General features: G+C 39.0%; 1 protein-coding gene across 1 annotated transcript in view; it reads left to right on the forward strand.

Annotated features, from left to right (window-relative positions):
* Window positions 1-16,482, forward strand: part of GIMD1 (GIMAP family P-loop NTPase domain containing 1) — a 69,682-nt gene that overhangs the window by 19,489 nt on the left and 33,711 nt on the right. The window lies entirely within an intron of this gene.

Raw genomic sequence — 16,482 nt, forward strand, 5'->3', positions numbered from 1 at the left:
TATTGACTTAGATGCGTTCACATTATAATAGTTAATGCTTCCGCTCAGGGTCCGTAAGGCACAAAATTACATCCTCTGCATATAGCCTGTTGCGATGCTCCTTCTTCCCGATCAACACCCCAGATATGTTCAAAGATGACCTATAACTCTGAGCCAGAGGCTTCATAAGCAGAGTGGATTATCGTGCCGTTGGTGATATGGTACTCTCCGGACAATACCCCTGAGGTATAGACACATGCTGAAGGCTGTGTATATAAAGCCATCACCACTGCGCCATAGGAGCCTCACAGCCCAAACGTATCCAGCACCTGTGAAAGGTATCCCCAATGTACCCTGTTAAGCGCCTTCTCTGCGTCCAGTGTAAAGGCATTTCCCGTCCCTCCAATACTAAAAGAATGTCAACAATGCACCAATTGCATTGTCAACAATGCAACAAGTGCTGTCAAGTGTCTGGTGCCCGTTTACAAAGCCAACTTTGTCATTCACAATCAGATGGGGTAGAATACAATTGAGCCTGTGAGCCAATATAGAGGCATACAATTTCAGGTCTGTGTTGTTGGTGTAAAGTGACCACTAGGGCCTTCAACAGTTCGGGGGAAAAGACCCCTGAGACATAGCCACATAGTAGTCATTTGAGAGTCTGTCAGGTCCAGGGGATTTGAGTTGTTTAAGAGATATAATCGCTCTCAGAACCTTATTCTCTGTAATAGGGACAAAGAGGTCATGTATTTGGTCTGGGGTAGCACGTAGTAAGTCCATTCCATCGAGGAAAGAAGAGATAGTGGAAGGTATAGGTTGCATTGTCGATGGGTCGTCCTTTAAATTGTATATGGCACTGTAGTAGTCTGCCAATACGTTAGCAATACCATTGGGGTCTAAGACCTTATCTCTATTTCTGTTGTGGATGTAGGGGATACGGGATTTAGCCTGATGGGTTTTGATTATCGAGCTAGAAGAGCATCACGTCTGCCACCATGACAATAATAAGACAATCAGGTGAATGCTCCTTTCAGAATATTAAAATGTTATATTTCATATTTTCATCCCCGTTCTGCAATTGTCATAGCAGCATGTATAAAAAATAACGCAGACAAAAAATTGGAACAGTGATTCAAAGCCATAAAATAGTTTCCTGATCAAATTTTTAATGTCAGGCTACAAAATAAAAAAGTGATCTGAGTGATTTGAGACACATTTAATGGGTTGTTCTAGTGACACAATCCCTTTCAATAATCAAAAATTGAGATTGGGATGACTTGTCCCTCACAACATGCGTCTTGTGATAACCGCCCACCAGGGAATGGAGCAGTAAACCAGCAGACTGGGTTAACTTGTAAATCAGCTCATCTCATCGGCTCACTTTTCTGGCCACTTCCGGCCTGTTTGTGGCCGCTAGAGGTGGTTGAAAAAGCTGGAAGCAGCCAAGTCGGAAAAGTTATGCAATTTGTGGAACCTGCGACTGACTTTAACCCCTAGAGGAGGCAGGATGTACAGGTACTCCCTTGGCACCTGGGACTTAGCGCATGAGTCTCGCAGTGTCTGGTCATGGCACAAGTCTTGCAGTGGCTATGTGGCAGTTTCGGTGGCTGATCTGATCAGCTAAGATGGTGGCCGGAGGTATCCTTACCTGCCTCCTACTGCCATCATGGGGTTTTCTTCTCTGGTCTGCCAAAGAACAGACCAGTGAAGTAGATCGCCGCTAACACTGTTCAGGGCAATGTGTAATGTCCATTTAGGTGTTTTTGTGTTTTTATGTCCTTGGGGTCTGTTTAGACATTGGTTTTCCTGTCTGAGCAGTTATTGTTATAATTCTTCCTAGCCTTGGAAGAGTTAAGGTTCTCATCCTATTGCAGCTCAGGTGTGGCTTTAAAACCCTGGCTCTGCTGCACTCTGGTTGCTGGTGATTTGTGCAATTCTGACCATGTCTGCTTTATCATGCACCTTGTATTTATCTTGTAATATTTCTGAGTTTTAACCATGGTTAATTATTCCTGATTATTATTGATTTTAGTATGTAGTACATTTGTCGGTTTTTAAGATTGTTGTATGCCGTTCAGCTTTTGTATTGTATCTTAGTCTGTGTTCACACTGTGAGTATCCTGACCTGTGGCCCTCCATATTGTGGAGTTTGATTTTTAATATATCCTGTCTTGTATCTTGAAAAATATCCTGCATGTATCCTGACCTGTGTTCCTTCACATTGTGGAGTTTGGTTTTCTTGTGTCCGTTTTTATAGAGTTCATGATTGCTGATCTTTAGAGTTTATAGTACATGCATAGAGTACAGGATCACTGATCTAGTGTTTCCTGTTTCCTGTGCTTTACCATTGGTCTATACCACGGGTCTCAAACTCCCAGCCCACAGGCCGCAAGTGGAACTAAAGTTTGTGGCCCGCACCAGGTATATGTAATTTGTGTTGCCCGACTCCCGGGACATGCAGTTCCGGGACCCGGGCAGGTAACTTCTTCAGGCATTTAGCCCTGCTTCTGGCAAGCAGCGCTAAATGCCGGAAGGCTTCACTTACACCGCCCTCCTCCACCCCGTCTCCATTTGGCCGGCCGGCCCGAGTCTGATGAGGGATGTCACACATGTGACATCCCTCCGCAGACCCGCACAGGAGGGCATCAGTGACATCACTCGTCAGGCCGCCGCCGGAGAGGAGAAGCGCAGTGCAGGATAGGTAAGTGTGTCTATGTGTGTGTGCATGTGTGGGTGTCTGTGTGTCTGTCTGTGTGTGTGTGCATGTGTGTGAAATAGTCGGGGGGGTTGAATGACAATGCTACCTAATGTGGGGAACCTGCTACTACCTAATGTGGGGAACCTGCTTCTACCTAATGTGGGGAACCTGCTACTACATAATGTGGGGAACCTGCTTCTACCGAATGTGGGGAACCTGCTTCTACCTAATGTGGGGAACCTGCTACTACCTAATGTGGGGAACCTGCTTCTACCTAATGTGGGGAACCTGCTTCTACCTAATGTGGGGAACCTGCCACTACCTAATGTGGGGAACCTGCCACTACCTAATGTGGGGAACCTGTCACTATGTAATGTGGGGAACCTGTCACTATGTAATGTGGGGAACCTGCCACTACCTAATGTGGGGAACCTGCTTCTACCTAATGTGCGGAACCTGCTTCTACCTAATGTGGGGAGCCTGCTACTACCTATTGTGGGGAACCTTCTACTACCTAATGTGGGGAACCTGCTACTACCTAATGTGGAGAACCTGCTACTACCTAATGTGGGGAACCTGCTACTACCTACCTAATGTGGGGAAACTGCTACTACATACCTAATGTGGGGAACCTGCTGCCCATCTAATGTGGGGAACCTGCTACCTACCTAATGTGGGGAACCCCCAGAAGTAGCACCCCCATCACCCGTCAGCTCATGCTATTACCACACGGGGGTAGGGGGAATGGGGGGGTTGCTGGTGGATGATGAGGGGCGCATGATGGGGGCAGAATAGCATGCAATGTCAGGCTGCTGCTTCCAAGGCCGGCAGGATATTGTCATGTATAAAAAGAGGCATGGACTCGAGGGACAGGGACATAATATTCCCCCTTTATAAAGCACTGGTACGGCCTCACCTGGAATATGCTGTTCAGTTTTGGGCACCAGTCCATAAAAGGGACACTGTGGAGTTGGAAAGGGTGCAGAGACGCGCGACTAAACTAATATGGGGCATGGAACATCTTAGCTATGAGGAGCGATTAAAGGAGTTACAATTGTTTAGTCTTGAGAAGAGACGTTTAAGGGGGGATATGATAAATGTATGTAAGTATATTAATGGCCCATACAAAAAATATGGAGAAAAACTGTTCCAGGTTAAACCCCCCCCCCCCCCCCAAAGGACGAGGGGGCACTCCCTCCATCTGGAGAAGAAAAAGTTTAGTCTCACGGGGCGACACGCTTTCTTTACCATGAGAACTGTGAACTTATGGAACAGTCTACCTCAGGAACTGGTCACAGCAGGAAAAATTTACAGCTTTAAAACAGGATTAAATACATTCCTGGAACAAAATAACATTAATGCTTATGAAGAAATATAAAATCCCATCCCTTCCCCAATATCGCGCCACACCCCTACCCTTCAATTTCCTGGTTGAACTTGATGGACGTATGTCTTTTTTCAACCGTACTAACTATGTAACTATGTAACTAACTAACTATGTAAGGGGCGCATGATGAGGGCATTATATGTAAGGGACGCATGCGGCCCAGCCTCACCCAGCTGCTACCACCAATATTCTGATCACACGCTGGAGTTGCCTGCTGGCTAGCAGTCTATTTGGAGTTATTAGAGTTATAACTGCTGTCTACTACCCCTTAGGGCGGATGGGCATGTAGGCAGGGAGAGTTTCCTAGGGACAGCTTAGGGCTCGCTCTCCCTGTCCACCCCAAAGCCATGACACTATGCCTATGCATAGCACTAATCAGTATCTGTAATCTAAAGATTGTTATATGTAGTCCCCTCTGGGGTTTATAAAAGTGTAACAAACAAAGTCTCCCCCTCCACTATTGAAAAAAAAAAAGAGTAAAAAATAAAAATAAATCGACTTACATGGTATCGCTATATGCGGAAATGTCAGATCTATTAAAATATTATTTTAATGAACTTGTACTGTAAACAGTGTAAAAATAAAAAAAAATGCCAAATTCCAAAAATATACATTTTTAATCACATCATATATCAGAACAAAAATTTATAAAAAATAAAAATTAAAAAAAAGGCGATAGAAAGCCCAGTCAAAACAAGAATGATACAATTAAAAACTACAGATCACAAAAAATGCAAAAAATAAGCCCTCACACATCCCCGTATTCGGAAACATAAAAATGTTCTAGGTGTCAGAAGAGGGCAATTTTAAATATAATGATTTTGTTCAATAAAACTTGAGTTCTTATTAAAGTATCCCTTGATAAAGTGTGAGATGAAACGTACATCGGGGCATATCTGGACCGATACCTATATGTGTGAGCATTACTATCCCATTTGGGAAATTTATCTTTGTATGCACTAGTGTGTACCAAATTCAGGTACTGCTGCTACACTAGGAAGCATAGGCACCTTGGATAAAACATTGCACAGTGAACTTTAGTTATATAAGTGTCGCTTTCTCTTTGTATATACCCCCAAGTGGCCACCAGTTGACACTTTCATAACAAAACATTACTGGTTTATGTCCAAGATTTTGTCCTTTTTTTTGTTATGTAATTTTAATGATTTGTTAATAAAATCTAGTTTCAATAGTATACAATGCTTTTTGGAGCTACACTGTTTTGAATAGTATTATGATTTAGGACCCCCTAATAAACCATGATAGGAGGTGTGAGATTGTGGAGGTGTAGTTCATGGGAACTATTTTTGTGTATAATTTCTTTTTAAAGTAGTACAATAACAGAAAAACTCTATAAATTGGGTATTGTTTTAATCACATTGACTTACAGAATAAGAAGAACATGTGATTTCTACCATAAAGTGCACTGCGTAGAAAGAAAAATCCCCAAAAGTTGCAATATTGAGGTTTTCTTTTCAATTTTCCCACTCAAATAATACTTTTGTTGGTTTTAACGTACATTTTATGGTAAAATAAATGGCATTGTAATTTTATTACAAAGGACAAATGGTCATGCAAAAAACAAGCTCTCATATGGGTCTGTAGGGGGGGGGGGAAATAAAAAAGTTGTGGCTCTTAGAAGGCAAGGAGGAAAAAAGTTAAAACGCAAAAATGGAAATTTCTTGTGTCCTTAACTCCTTGGGGACGGAGGGCATACCTATACGCCCTCAGCCCACTACCTTTCTATAACGTGGGGCCACGCCATCATAGCGGGTCGGGCCCGTCCTCTAACAACAGCCGGGACCCGTGGCTAATAGCGCGTGTCAGTAATCGCGGTGCAGCTCACTATCGACCCTTTAGACGCGGGGTTCAAAGTTGAACGCCTCGTCTAAAGTGAAAGTAAAGCACTGACGGTTAGCTCAGGGGGCTGTTCGGGATCGCCGAGATGAAATTGCGGCATCCTGAACAGCTGTTAAGACAGCAGGAGGGTCCCAACCTTCCTCCATGCTGTCCAATCGCCGAATGACTGCTCAGTGTCTGAGATCCAGGCATGAGCAGTCAAGCGGCAGAATCATTTATCAATGGTTTCCTATGAGAAACCATTGATCAATGTAAAAGATCAGTGTGTGCAGTGTTATAGCCCCCTATGGGAGCTATAACATTGCAAAAAAAAAGTGAATAAAGATCATTTAACACCTTCCCTAATAAAAGTTTGAATCACCCCCCTTTTCCCAATAAAAAAAAACTGTGTAAATAAAAACATATGTGGTATCGTCGTGTGTGGAAATGTCCAAATTATAAAAATATATTGTTAATTAAACCGCACGATCAATGGCGTACGCGCAAAAAAAATTCCAAAGTCGAAAATAGTGCATTTTTGGTCACTTTTTATATCATGAAAAAATGAATAAAAGTGATCAAAAAGTCCGATCAATACATAAATGGTACCACTAAAAACATCAGATCACGGTGCAAAAAATTTACCCTCATACCACCCCATATGCAGAAAAATAAAAATGTTATCGGGTCAGAAGATGACAATTTTAAAAGTATACATTTTCCTGCATGTAGTTATGATTTTTTCCAGAAGTATGACACAATCAAACCTATATAAGTAGGGTGTCATTTTAATTGTATGGACCTAAAGAATAAAGATAAGGTGTCATTTTTACCGAAAAATTTACTGCGTAGAAACGGAAGCCCCCAAAAGTTACAAAATGCCATTTTTTCTTCAATTTTGTCGCACAATGATTTTTTTTTCTGTTTCGCCGTAGATTTTTGGGTAAAATGACTGATGTCATTACAAAGTAGAATTGGTGGCGCAAAAAATAAGCCATCGTATGGATTCTTAGGTCCAAAATTGAAAGGGGTATGATTTTTAAAAGGTAAGGAGGAAAAAACGAAAGTGCAAAAACTGGAAAACCCTCCGTCCCCAAGGGGTTAAAGGGGTACTCTGCTTCTTAGCATTTGAAACAACGGGAAGTGTAAAGAGATAAGCATGCCACCCCTCAGGGTGGGATATACTAGGACCATCCAGCAAACACAAACAAACACAGCAGTCCAACAGACCACATACACGAGGGAGAATATACTTTTCATAGCACTTTTTATTTTTATAATTGACTTTAGATGTGGAATTTCAAAAGATATCTTTAGTATTTCAAAGATATGAAGTGTAGTACGACACAGATGATCGCTACTCAATTACAGATGAGTACAATAATGACCAAGTATACAGAGAAGAGAAATCATCTCGATCGAGTGTTCTAGGTACACTGGTGAAGTATATGATCTCAAACCACCACAGAGAAGAACGTCTGTATAAAGTAAAAACACTATTTGTCTTTATTTCTGTTGATGTAGATCTGACTACTACTTATTCAGTGTTTGTTTACATAGTATGTTGCGCCTCTCCCTCTGCTCGTTTTAGCGATCGGTCGGGATCTGAGCAGTCTCTATAACATATAAAAAAAATGGTTAGGTAAACTTTAAATGTAAACGTGAATGTTCTTTACCAAATTTCTTTATAATGGTGAGGAATTAAAACGTAAATAAAATCAGTAGAGGAGAACTTCACAATGATATAGATATATATGGACATTTATCAACGGGTTTAGTCAGGTTTTCTTTACTATAATTGTTGCAAAATTGTCGCAACTGCAACTACGCGATTTTTTGTGCGACATTTTGACTGGAAAGCGAGAAAATCAAGTTTTCCAAAAATTAATTATTTAGTAATAATTTTAAAATGGACTACGGGTAGTCAGGTATTTATTAACTACGACAGTCGCAACTGCAACAGGGTTAAAAATTGACTAAATTTACTCCAGCTCAAACATGGAGCAGAAAAAGCTACTACCAAAGTAAAAAAGGAAAAATTGCTTACGTGAAAGAAAATTATCAACAGGCTGAAACCAGTTGATAAATAAGTCACACATAAGCAAAAAAAAAAAAGTAAGGAAAAAATTACTAAAAAAAAGAATACATAAGCAAACATTGATAAATGTCCCTCATAGTGATCACAGTGTCACAATTATTCAGCCCATTTCGGCCTTGAGGACACAGCCAATTTTCATTTTTGCATTATCTTTTTTTTTTTCTCCGCACCTTTTAGGAGAGTAACTCTTATTTTTCCATCCACAAACTCAATTGAGGACTTGCTTTTTTGCACAACCCATTGTACTTTTTAATGACACCTTTCATTTTACCATAAAATGTACCGTGAAACCTATAAATTATTGGTGTGGGAAAATTGTTACCTATAGTAGATTTAGAGTATCTTTATTCTGTCAGTCACTTAAATGACAGATATCAGCGTGATTGTCAATTTCCTTTATTGACGGTGAGCGTCGGCTGCTATAAACAGCTGTCACTCACTGTCTGTGAAGTAAACACAGCTCTGGCGTTCATTTTATAGACAGAATACACTGCATGATGTAAATGTACAGCATGGTGTATTAAAGGGGTACTCGGGTGGAAAACTTTTTTTTAATTTATTTTTTAATGAACTGGTGCCAGAAAGTTAAACAGATTTGTAAATGACTTCTATTAAAAAATCTTAATGATTTTTGTACTTTTTAGCAGCTGTTTGCTGCAGAGGAAAATCTTTACTTTTTGAATTTCTTTTTTGTGTTGTCCACACTGCTCTCTGCTGACACCTCTGTCCATGTCAGGAACTGTCCAGAGTAGTATAGGTTTGCTATGGGGATTTTCTCCTGCTCTGAACAGTTCCTGACACAAGCATCAGGTGTCAGCAGAGAGCACTGTGGACAACACAAAAAGGAAATTCAAACAATAAAGATTTTCCTCTGTAGCAAACAGCTGCTAAAAAGTACTGAAAGGATTACGATTTTTTAATAAAAGTAATTTACAAATCTGTTTAACTTTCTGGTACCAGTTCATTTTAAAAAAAGGTTTTCCACTGGAGTACCCCTTTAAGGCACAAACAACCATTATGTACATTGACTCCCAATTTAGGAAAGGGGTAAAAAAAAAAACAATTCATAGGTTATAGAGTCAAAGGTTTGGTCAATCAGGGTCTGGACACAGAGACCCCCCACGACTGCTCGAATAAGCAAGGAGAAAAGTGCTGAGCTAAGCACCTTTCTCTCCCCACTTCTCTCCTTTTAGCAGGAGACAGACTCCATTTGGATTATTCCTGCAGGTATATAAATTCTGAGAATGTCTTTAATTGTGCACAGTTTTTTACAGCATTTTTATTTTTCTCCATTTCTCGGGGCAGAGCTGAGCTGTATGTTGGTAACTTACACACAGGGATTACTTTCTTTAACTTTTCTGATCAATCACAGCACATCACATACTGCTTTCTGCTATGCAAGGATTGCTGGTGAAAGAGCACTAAACAGGATAGCATCTAAGGTGGAGATGGAGTTAGCGATGCACAGGGTTTGCAAGGGGATGTGTGAGCAGAAAGAAATTAAACAGCAGCCCAGCAAGGGATGAATTACACTAAGCACTTGAACTGTTGCTCCTGATAGTGATGATGGACAGAGAGTGGGAGGGATAAAATAATATTCAGGAGTCAGCACTTTGTACATTCAGAAGTAGAAATATTGGTTTACACAAGGGACAGATACCTACAACTTTATAGGTGGTCAGAGATGAGAGGGAAAGGTTGATACCTTTTAATCACAGCATTGATCCTCTAGAGTAGGCAGACAGGCTCATAGATCACAGGTATACAACTCAAGCAGAGAATTTACAACTTTAATTTGCCTCAGCACTTGGTTACCCCACCTGTGTGAATTTACATGGTCTTCATTTTAAAGGGGTTATCCAGAAAAAAAATGTTTTTATATATATATATATATATATATATATATATATATATATCAACTGGCTCCAGAAAGTTAAACAGATTTGTAAATTACTTCTATTAAAAAATCCTAATCCTTTCAGTACTTATGAGCTTCTGAAGTTAAGGTTATTCTTTTCTGTCTAAGTGTTCTCTGATGACACGTGTCTCGGGAACCACCCAGATTAGAAGCAAATCCCCATAGCAAACCTCTTCTAAACTGGGCGGTTCCTGAGACACGTGTCATCAGAGAGCACTTACACAGAAAAGAACAACCTTAACTTCAGAAGCTCATAAGTACTGAAAGGATTAAGATTTGTTAATAGAAGTAATTTACAAATCTGTTTAACTTTCTGGAGCCAGTTGATCTATAAAAAAATGTTTTTTTCCTGGATAACCCCTTTAATGTTGAGTTGCTGTTTTTCCTAAACACTTCCATTTCTCAATAATACCACTCACAGTTGATCATGGAAGGATCTAGGAGGGAACTGAATTGTTGCAATGATAGTATTATATTAATACACCATGCAGGAATTCTATGAGCTCTATATAATGACCTATTCTCACTAATTTATGTTAAGACAGACTGCATAGGTAGGTACTGGATTTTATACACCTATGGCAATGGGAACCAATGAAGCACCTGAATTAAATGAATATTTTGTATAATGTTCCTGTTCGATACCTGGACAGTGTTAACTGCATGCAGGTCACATGACAATGTGATTTATCAGAACAGACCTTGTTCAGCCATAACATTAAAACCACTGACTGGAAAAGTTACAATGGCACATGTCCATGGCTGGGATATATCAAGCAACATATGAAATGTAGGTTCCTATAGTTTAGATGGAAGGAGTAAAACTTTGACAACAGCCTTATTATGATGGCCAGGCAGGTAACTGAAATGAAAAACAACAAAACTAGTCTGATATTCTCTAAAAAGGTACCAATAAAAAAAAAAAAAAAAAAAAACAAGCCCCCACACAGTATAAAAAGTAGTTATGATAATAAAACATAAACCTATGTAAAATTGTCACAATCACATTGATCCACAGAATAAAGTTCACATATCATTTTTACTACACAAACTTTGTAAAACAAAACCCAAAATAAATCCCAAAAAACTTCATTTTTTCCCCCAATACATTATATGATACATTAAAAGGAATCCGTAAAAGAAAGTTGGTCCTGCAGTTAAAAAAAAAAATTGTTATGTTTAAGGGAAATAAAAAAAAAGTTCCAACTTACTATGGTGCCAAGTGGTTAATGTCATGGCTGATCAGCAATCATATAGGCTGTGTTTTATTTGCAATGCGTTTAGTTACAGGGTTTTCTGTAAATTAAAATGGAAACCTCATGATTTGCATTAGGCTTGACATTCACGTAGTTTGTGTAGTGACACAGTGCCACCTTGTGGTACATAATGGAGGTGAAGGCTCTAGTTCAAAGACCATCTGCTTTGTTAGTTCATTTTGAATTTCCACTGTTATGTACAATGGTTAATTATTCTATTGTTTATACATACATTACCATGTTCTAGACCTGTGCACAAGTATTTAACCTGTTAAGGACCAAGGGCTTACCTGTACGTCCTGGGTCCTTTCGCTTTCTATAACGGGGGTCCACAGCATGGCCCCGCGTCATAGTGGGTCGGGCCCGGCCGTTACCAATGGCCCGGGACCCGTGGCTAATAGCGCGTGGCACTGATCGCGGAGCCACGCACTATTAACCCTTTAGACACGACGTTCAGAGTTGATCTCAGCATCTAACGTGAAAGTAAACTAATGCCGGTTAGCTCAGGGGGGCTGTTCAGGACCACCACGGTGAAATTGCGGCATCCCAAACAGCTGTAGGACACGAGGAGGGTCCCCTTACCTGCCTCCCTGTGTCTGATCGCCGAATGACTGCTCAGTGCCTGAGATCCAGGCATGAGCAGTCAAGCGGCAGAATCATCTATCAATGGTTTCCTATGAGAAACCATTGATCAATGTAAAAGATCAGTGTTTGCAGTGTTATAGCCCCCTATGGGAGCTATAACATTGCAAAAAAAAAAAAAACTGTGTAAATAAAAATAAACATATGTGGTACCGCCGCGTGCAGAAATGTCCGAATTATAAAAATATATTGTAAATTAAACCACACGGTCAATGGCGTACGCACAAAGAAATGAATAAAAAGTGATCAAAAAGTCAGATCAATACAAAAAATGGTACTGCTAAAAACTTCAGATCACGGTGCAAAAAATGATCCCCCATACCAGCCCGTACACAAAAAATTAAAAAAGTTATAGGGGTCAGAAGATGACAATTTTAAACGGATACATTTTCCTGCATGTAGTTATGATTTTTTCCAGAAGTACGACAAAATCAAACCTATATAAGTAGGAAATCATTTTAATCGTATGGACCTACAGAATAAAGAGAAGGTGTCATTTTTACAACAAAATTTACTGCGTAGAAACGGAAGCCCCCAAAAGTTACAAAATGGCGTTCTTTCTTCAATTTTGTCGCACCATTTTTTTTTTCCGTTTCGTTGTAGATTTTTGGGTAAAATGACTGATGTTACTGCAAAGTAGAATTGATGGCGCAAAAAATAAGCCATCATATGGATTTTTTTAAAGGTAAGGAGGAAAAAAATGAAGGTGCAAAAACAGAAAACCCCCTGGTCCTTAAGGGGTTTATGCATTACATATTATCTGAGGTGTATGGCCAGCTTTAGACCCTGGTGGCAAATTGTGTACTTCTATTAGGCAAGGATGTCTTCTGTTGCTGTCATAGAGCCCCTTTATTATGTCAAAACATAATATGAGGATTTTGTCTTCTAATGAGTTGGGGTAAATATCTTCCATACATTAGTTTTTGCACCACTTTTTCTAATATCATGGTGATGCAGGTACGAGCACTGGTAAACATAGCAGAAGCAGGCAGGCCAATCTCACATTGATGGCCTATCCTGAGGCTAGACCACGGATTTTATAAAGGTAGATAACCCTTTTAATGGTCCCTTCTCCCAGGTTGGTATTTTGGTGTAGAATCACAGCAATTCTGTAGCAAAATGTTCAACAACTGTGAACACATTGTGGCTTCTAAATCCCCATGAAAGTCAACACAGAAAATCAGCAACAAATCTGCCTGAAATGTGAAACATAATTTATGTGCTCCAGATTTAAAATGCTCACCACAGTTATATGTATGCATGTGGATGAAACTTTGTTACATTTCATTTACATCACAGGCACTGTAATACGTTGAGGATTTTACTCATAAAAATGCAGTGCAGAAAATCAGCAGCACATCCATTTTGTATGATACTACAAAAGAACATCCTAAAGAACACCTTTTTAATCTTTTTAGCAGTAATAACCAATGTTACTGTATATTATAATATATGGAGGACCTTTCCTAGCTGCCCATAACTGCAGACTTGTTTTATAAGGCATTGCACCAACGGTCTTTTTTTCTCTGCATATTTTGGTGTGAAATGCACTTCTTATTGGTTTCAAAGTGAATGTGCACCAGAGTTCACTGTGTACTGCAGCATACATTTTTAGGTGTATATTTCAAATATGCATGACAAGTAAAATATTGATTTGTCACAAAAATTGCACTTCAGAGTTTCAATGCAGGTTAGATAAATGACATAAAAAAATTACACTTGAAGATTTTGCTGATGCTTCCACAACATTGCTGATATATGTCAGATTATAACTGCCACCATTAAGTCAACGAGAAAAATATGAAGCAAATACAAATAATTTTCAATCCCTTAATTTACATGTTGTGGATTTGAAATCAATTCCCATGTGGATTTTGTGTGGATTTTGTGTGGATTACAGGGGGTGTAGAGTTAGTGTAGTTCATAATATAGTGTCTGTACCTGTGTGTGACGGTTTTCTCACAATTCTTCTGTGATTTTCACCCCAATATTTATTTTTAACAGCATACAAAATGACTGTTGTCTCAGATTTTTCCCAGGTTGCAATGCGGGGAGCAGTGCGGGGAGTCATCTCTTGTCCATGAGTCATGGACACAAGATGACTCATGGACAAGGCTGGACTCATGGACCTCCCACCACCACAAGGGAGGGACATGCCCCTTTCCCCTGAGATTATTTCTAATTTTGTGAGCTAATTAAGAGAGGGATTTATTTTAATAAATATAGGTGATAGAGGCATAAAAATTAGATATACATTGTCAGGATTAGGTACTGAGTAACATATAATTTTTTTTTTTTTGTGGGATCTGACAGGTACGATTTAATCCCTTAACGCCCACGGATGTAAATATACATCCTGGTTTGGCAGAACATTTGCACTTTTGTACATTTACGTCCTGTGTGTGCTCGCGTCATACACGGTAGGTTCCGGCTGCTGTCAGCAGCCGGGGACCCGCCGGTAATGGCCGACATCCACCAGTACAGATTACGGCATCTGCGGCAATGCACATGTTAAAATAGATGATCAGATCGCCCGCAGCACTGCCGCGGGGATCCGATCATCTGTAATGGCAGGCGGAGGTCCCCTCACCTGCCTCCGTCCGTCTCCCGACGTCTCCTGCTCTGGTCTGAGATCGAGCAGACCAGAGAAGAAGATAGACGATAATACTGATCAGTGCTATGTCCTATGCATTGCACTGAACAGTATTAGCAATCAAATGATTGCTATAAATAGTCCCTATGGGGGACATAAAAAATGTTTTTAAAAAAAAAGTTGAAAAATGTAAAAATAAAAGTAAAAAAATTTTTTTTAAATCCCATCCTCCAATAAAAATGAAAATTGTCCGTTATTCCCGTTTTACCCCCAAAAAGCGTAATTTTTTTATAAACATATTTGGTATCATGCGTAAATGTCCGAATTATCAAAATATAATGTTATTTATCCCGTACGGTGAACGGCGTAAACGTAAAAAAAATTTAAAAAATTCCAAAAATGCTGCTTTTTTGTCACATTTTATTCCAAAAAGAATTTATAAAAAAATGATCTAAAAGATTTATATATGCAAATGTGGTTTCAATTAAAAGTGCATATGACAGCGCAAAAAAATGAGCTCTCATACTGCCCTATATACGGAAAAATGAAAAAGTTATAGGTGGTCAAAATAGGGCGATTTTAGATTACTGATTTTGTACAAAAAGTTTTAGATTTTTTTTAAGCAGTACAAAAATATATAAGTATCTATCCATGGGTATCATTTTAATCATATTGACCCACAGAATAAGGAACGCCATTTTTACCGTAAATTGTACAGTGTGAAAATGAAACCTTCCAAAAGGTGCAAAATTGTGGTTTTCATTTAAATTTCCTCCCTAAAAAATGCTTTTGGGGAATTTGCTGTACATTTTATGGTAAAATAAGAAGTTTCATTACAAGTTTCATTACAATTGGTTACGCAAAAAACAAGCCCTTATATGGGTCTGTAGATGGAAATATAAAAGAGTTATGGATTTTAGAAGGCGAGGAGGAAAAAACAAAAACGCAAAAATAAAATTGGCCTGGTCCATAAGGTGAAAATGGGCTTGGTCCTTAAGGGGTTAAATAGTAGTTGTCCCTAAAAATATGGTATTGATTATACCAAAGTGTCCATATAGCAGCAAAGGACAAATATGAAGGGTAACAAAGTCAGATGATGGTATTCAAGCAAGTAAGACCAAACCACATATGAGAGAAATAAAAAGCAAAAAAAAGCTAAGTAAAAATTTGAGCAATAGTAACGTAGCCTAAGTAGGTACGTATCAGGGACCCAATGAGCCGGATGTGCATTTTGCTCGTATGGCGGTTTTATCTATTACCAACCAATTTTTTTTTTTTTTACTCTGGATTTGAAATTTATTAATAGGAGTTGTGTTAGTATGAAGCAGAAATGTATTAATAGGAGTTGTGTTAGTATGAAGCAGAAATGTGTTAATAGGAGTTGTGTTAGTATGAAGCAGAAATGTGTTAATAGGAGTTGTGTTAGTATGAAGCAGAAATGTATTAATAGGAGTTGTGTTAGTATGAAGCAGAAATGTGTTAATAGGAGTTGTGTTAGTATGAAGCAGAAATGTACTAATAGGAGTTGTGTTAGTATGAAGCAGAAATTTATTGTCCGCTATAAAATGAACTTCCTGCAATATCATCTGTCGATACAAGGCATAGTACAATAGATCCTGTTAGGAATGGTGAGGGTTGGGAAAGCTAAGTAAAAATTTCAGCAATAGTAACGTAGCCTAAGTAGGTACGTATCAGGGACCCAATGAGCCGGATGTGCATTTTGCTCGTATGGCGGTTTTATCTATTACCAACCAATTTTTATTTTTTTTACTCTGGATTTGAAATTTATTAATAGGAGTTGTGTTAGTATGAAGCAGAAATGTATTAATAGGAGTTGTGTTAGTATGAAGCAGAAATGTATTAATAGGAGTTGTGTTAGTATGAAGCAGAAATGTGTTAATAGGAGTTGTGTTAGTATGAAGCAGAAATGTGTTAATAGGAGTTGTGTTAGTATGAAGCAGAAATGTGTTAATAGGAGTTGTGTTAGTATGAAGCAGAAATGTGTTAATAGGAGTTGTGTTAGTATGAAGCAGAAATGTATTAATAGGAGTTGTGTTAGTATGAAGCAGAAA

Source organism: Hyla sarda, chromosome 1 (genome assembly GCF_029499605.1).
Source record: "Hyla sarda isolate aHylSar1 chromosome 1, aHylSar1.hap1, whole genome shotgun sequence".
Lineage (NCBI taxonomy): Eukaryota > Metazoa > Chordata > Amphibia > Anura > Hylidae > Hyla > Hyla sarda.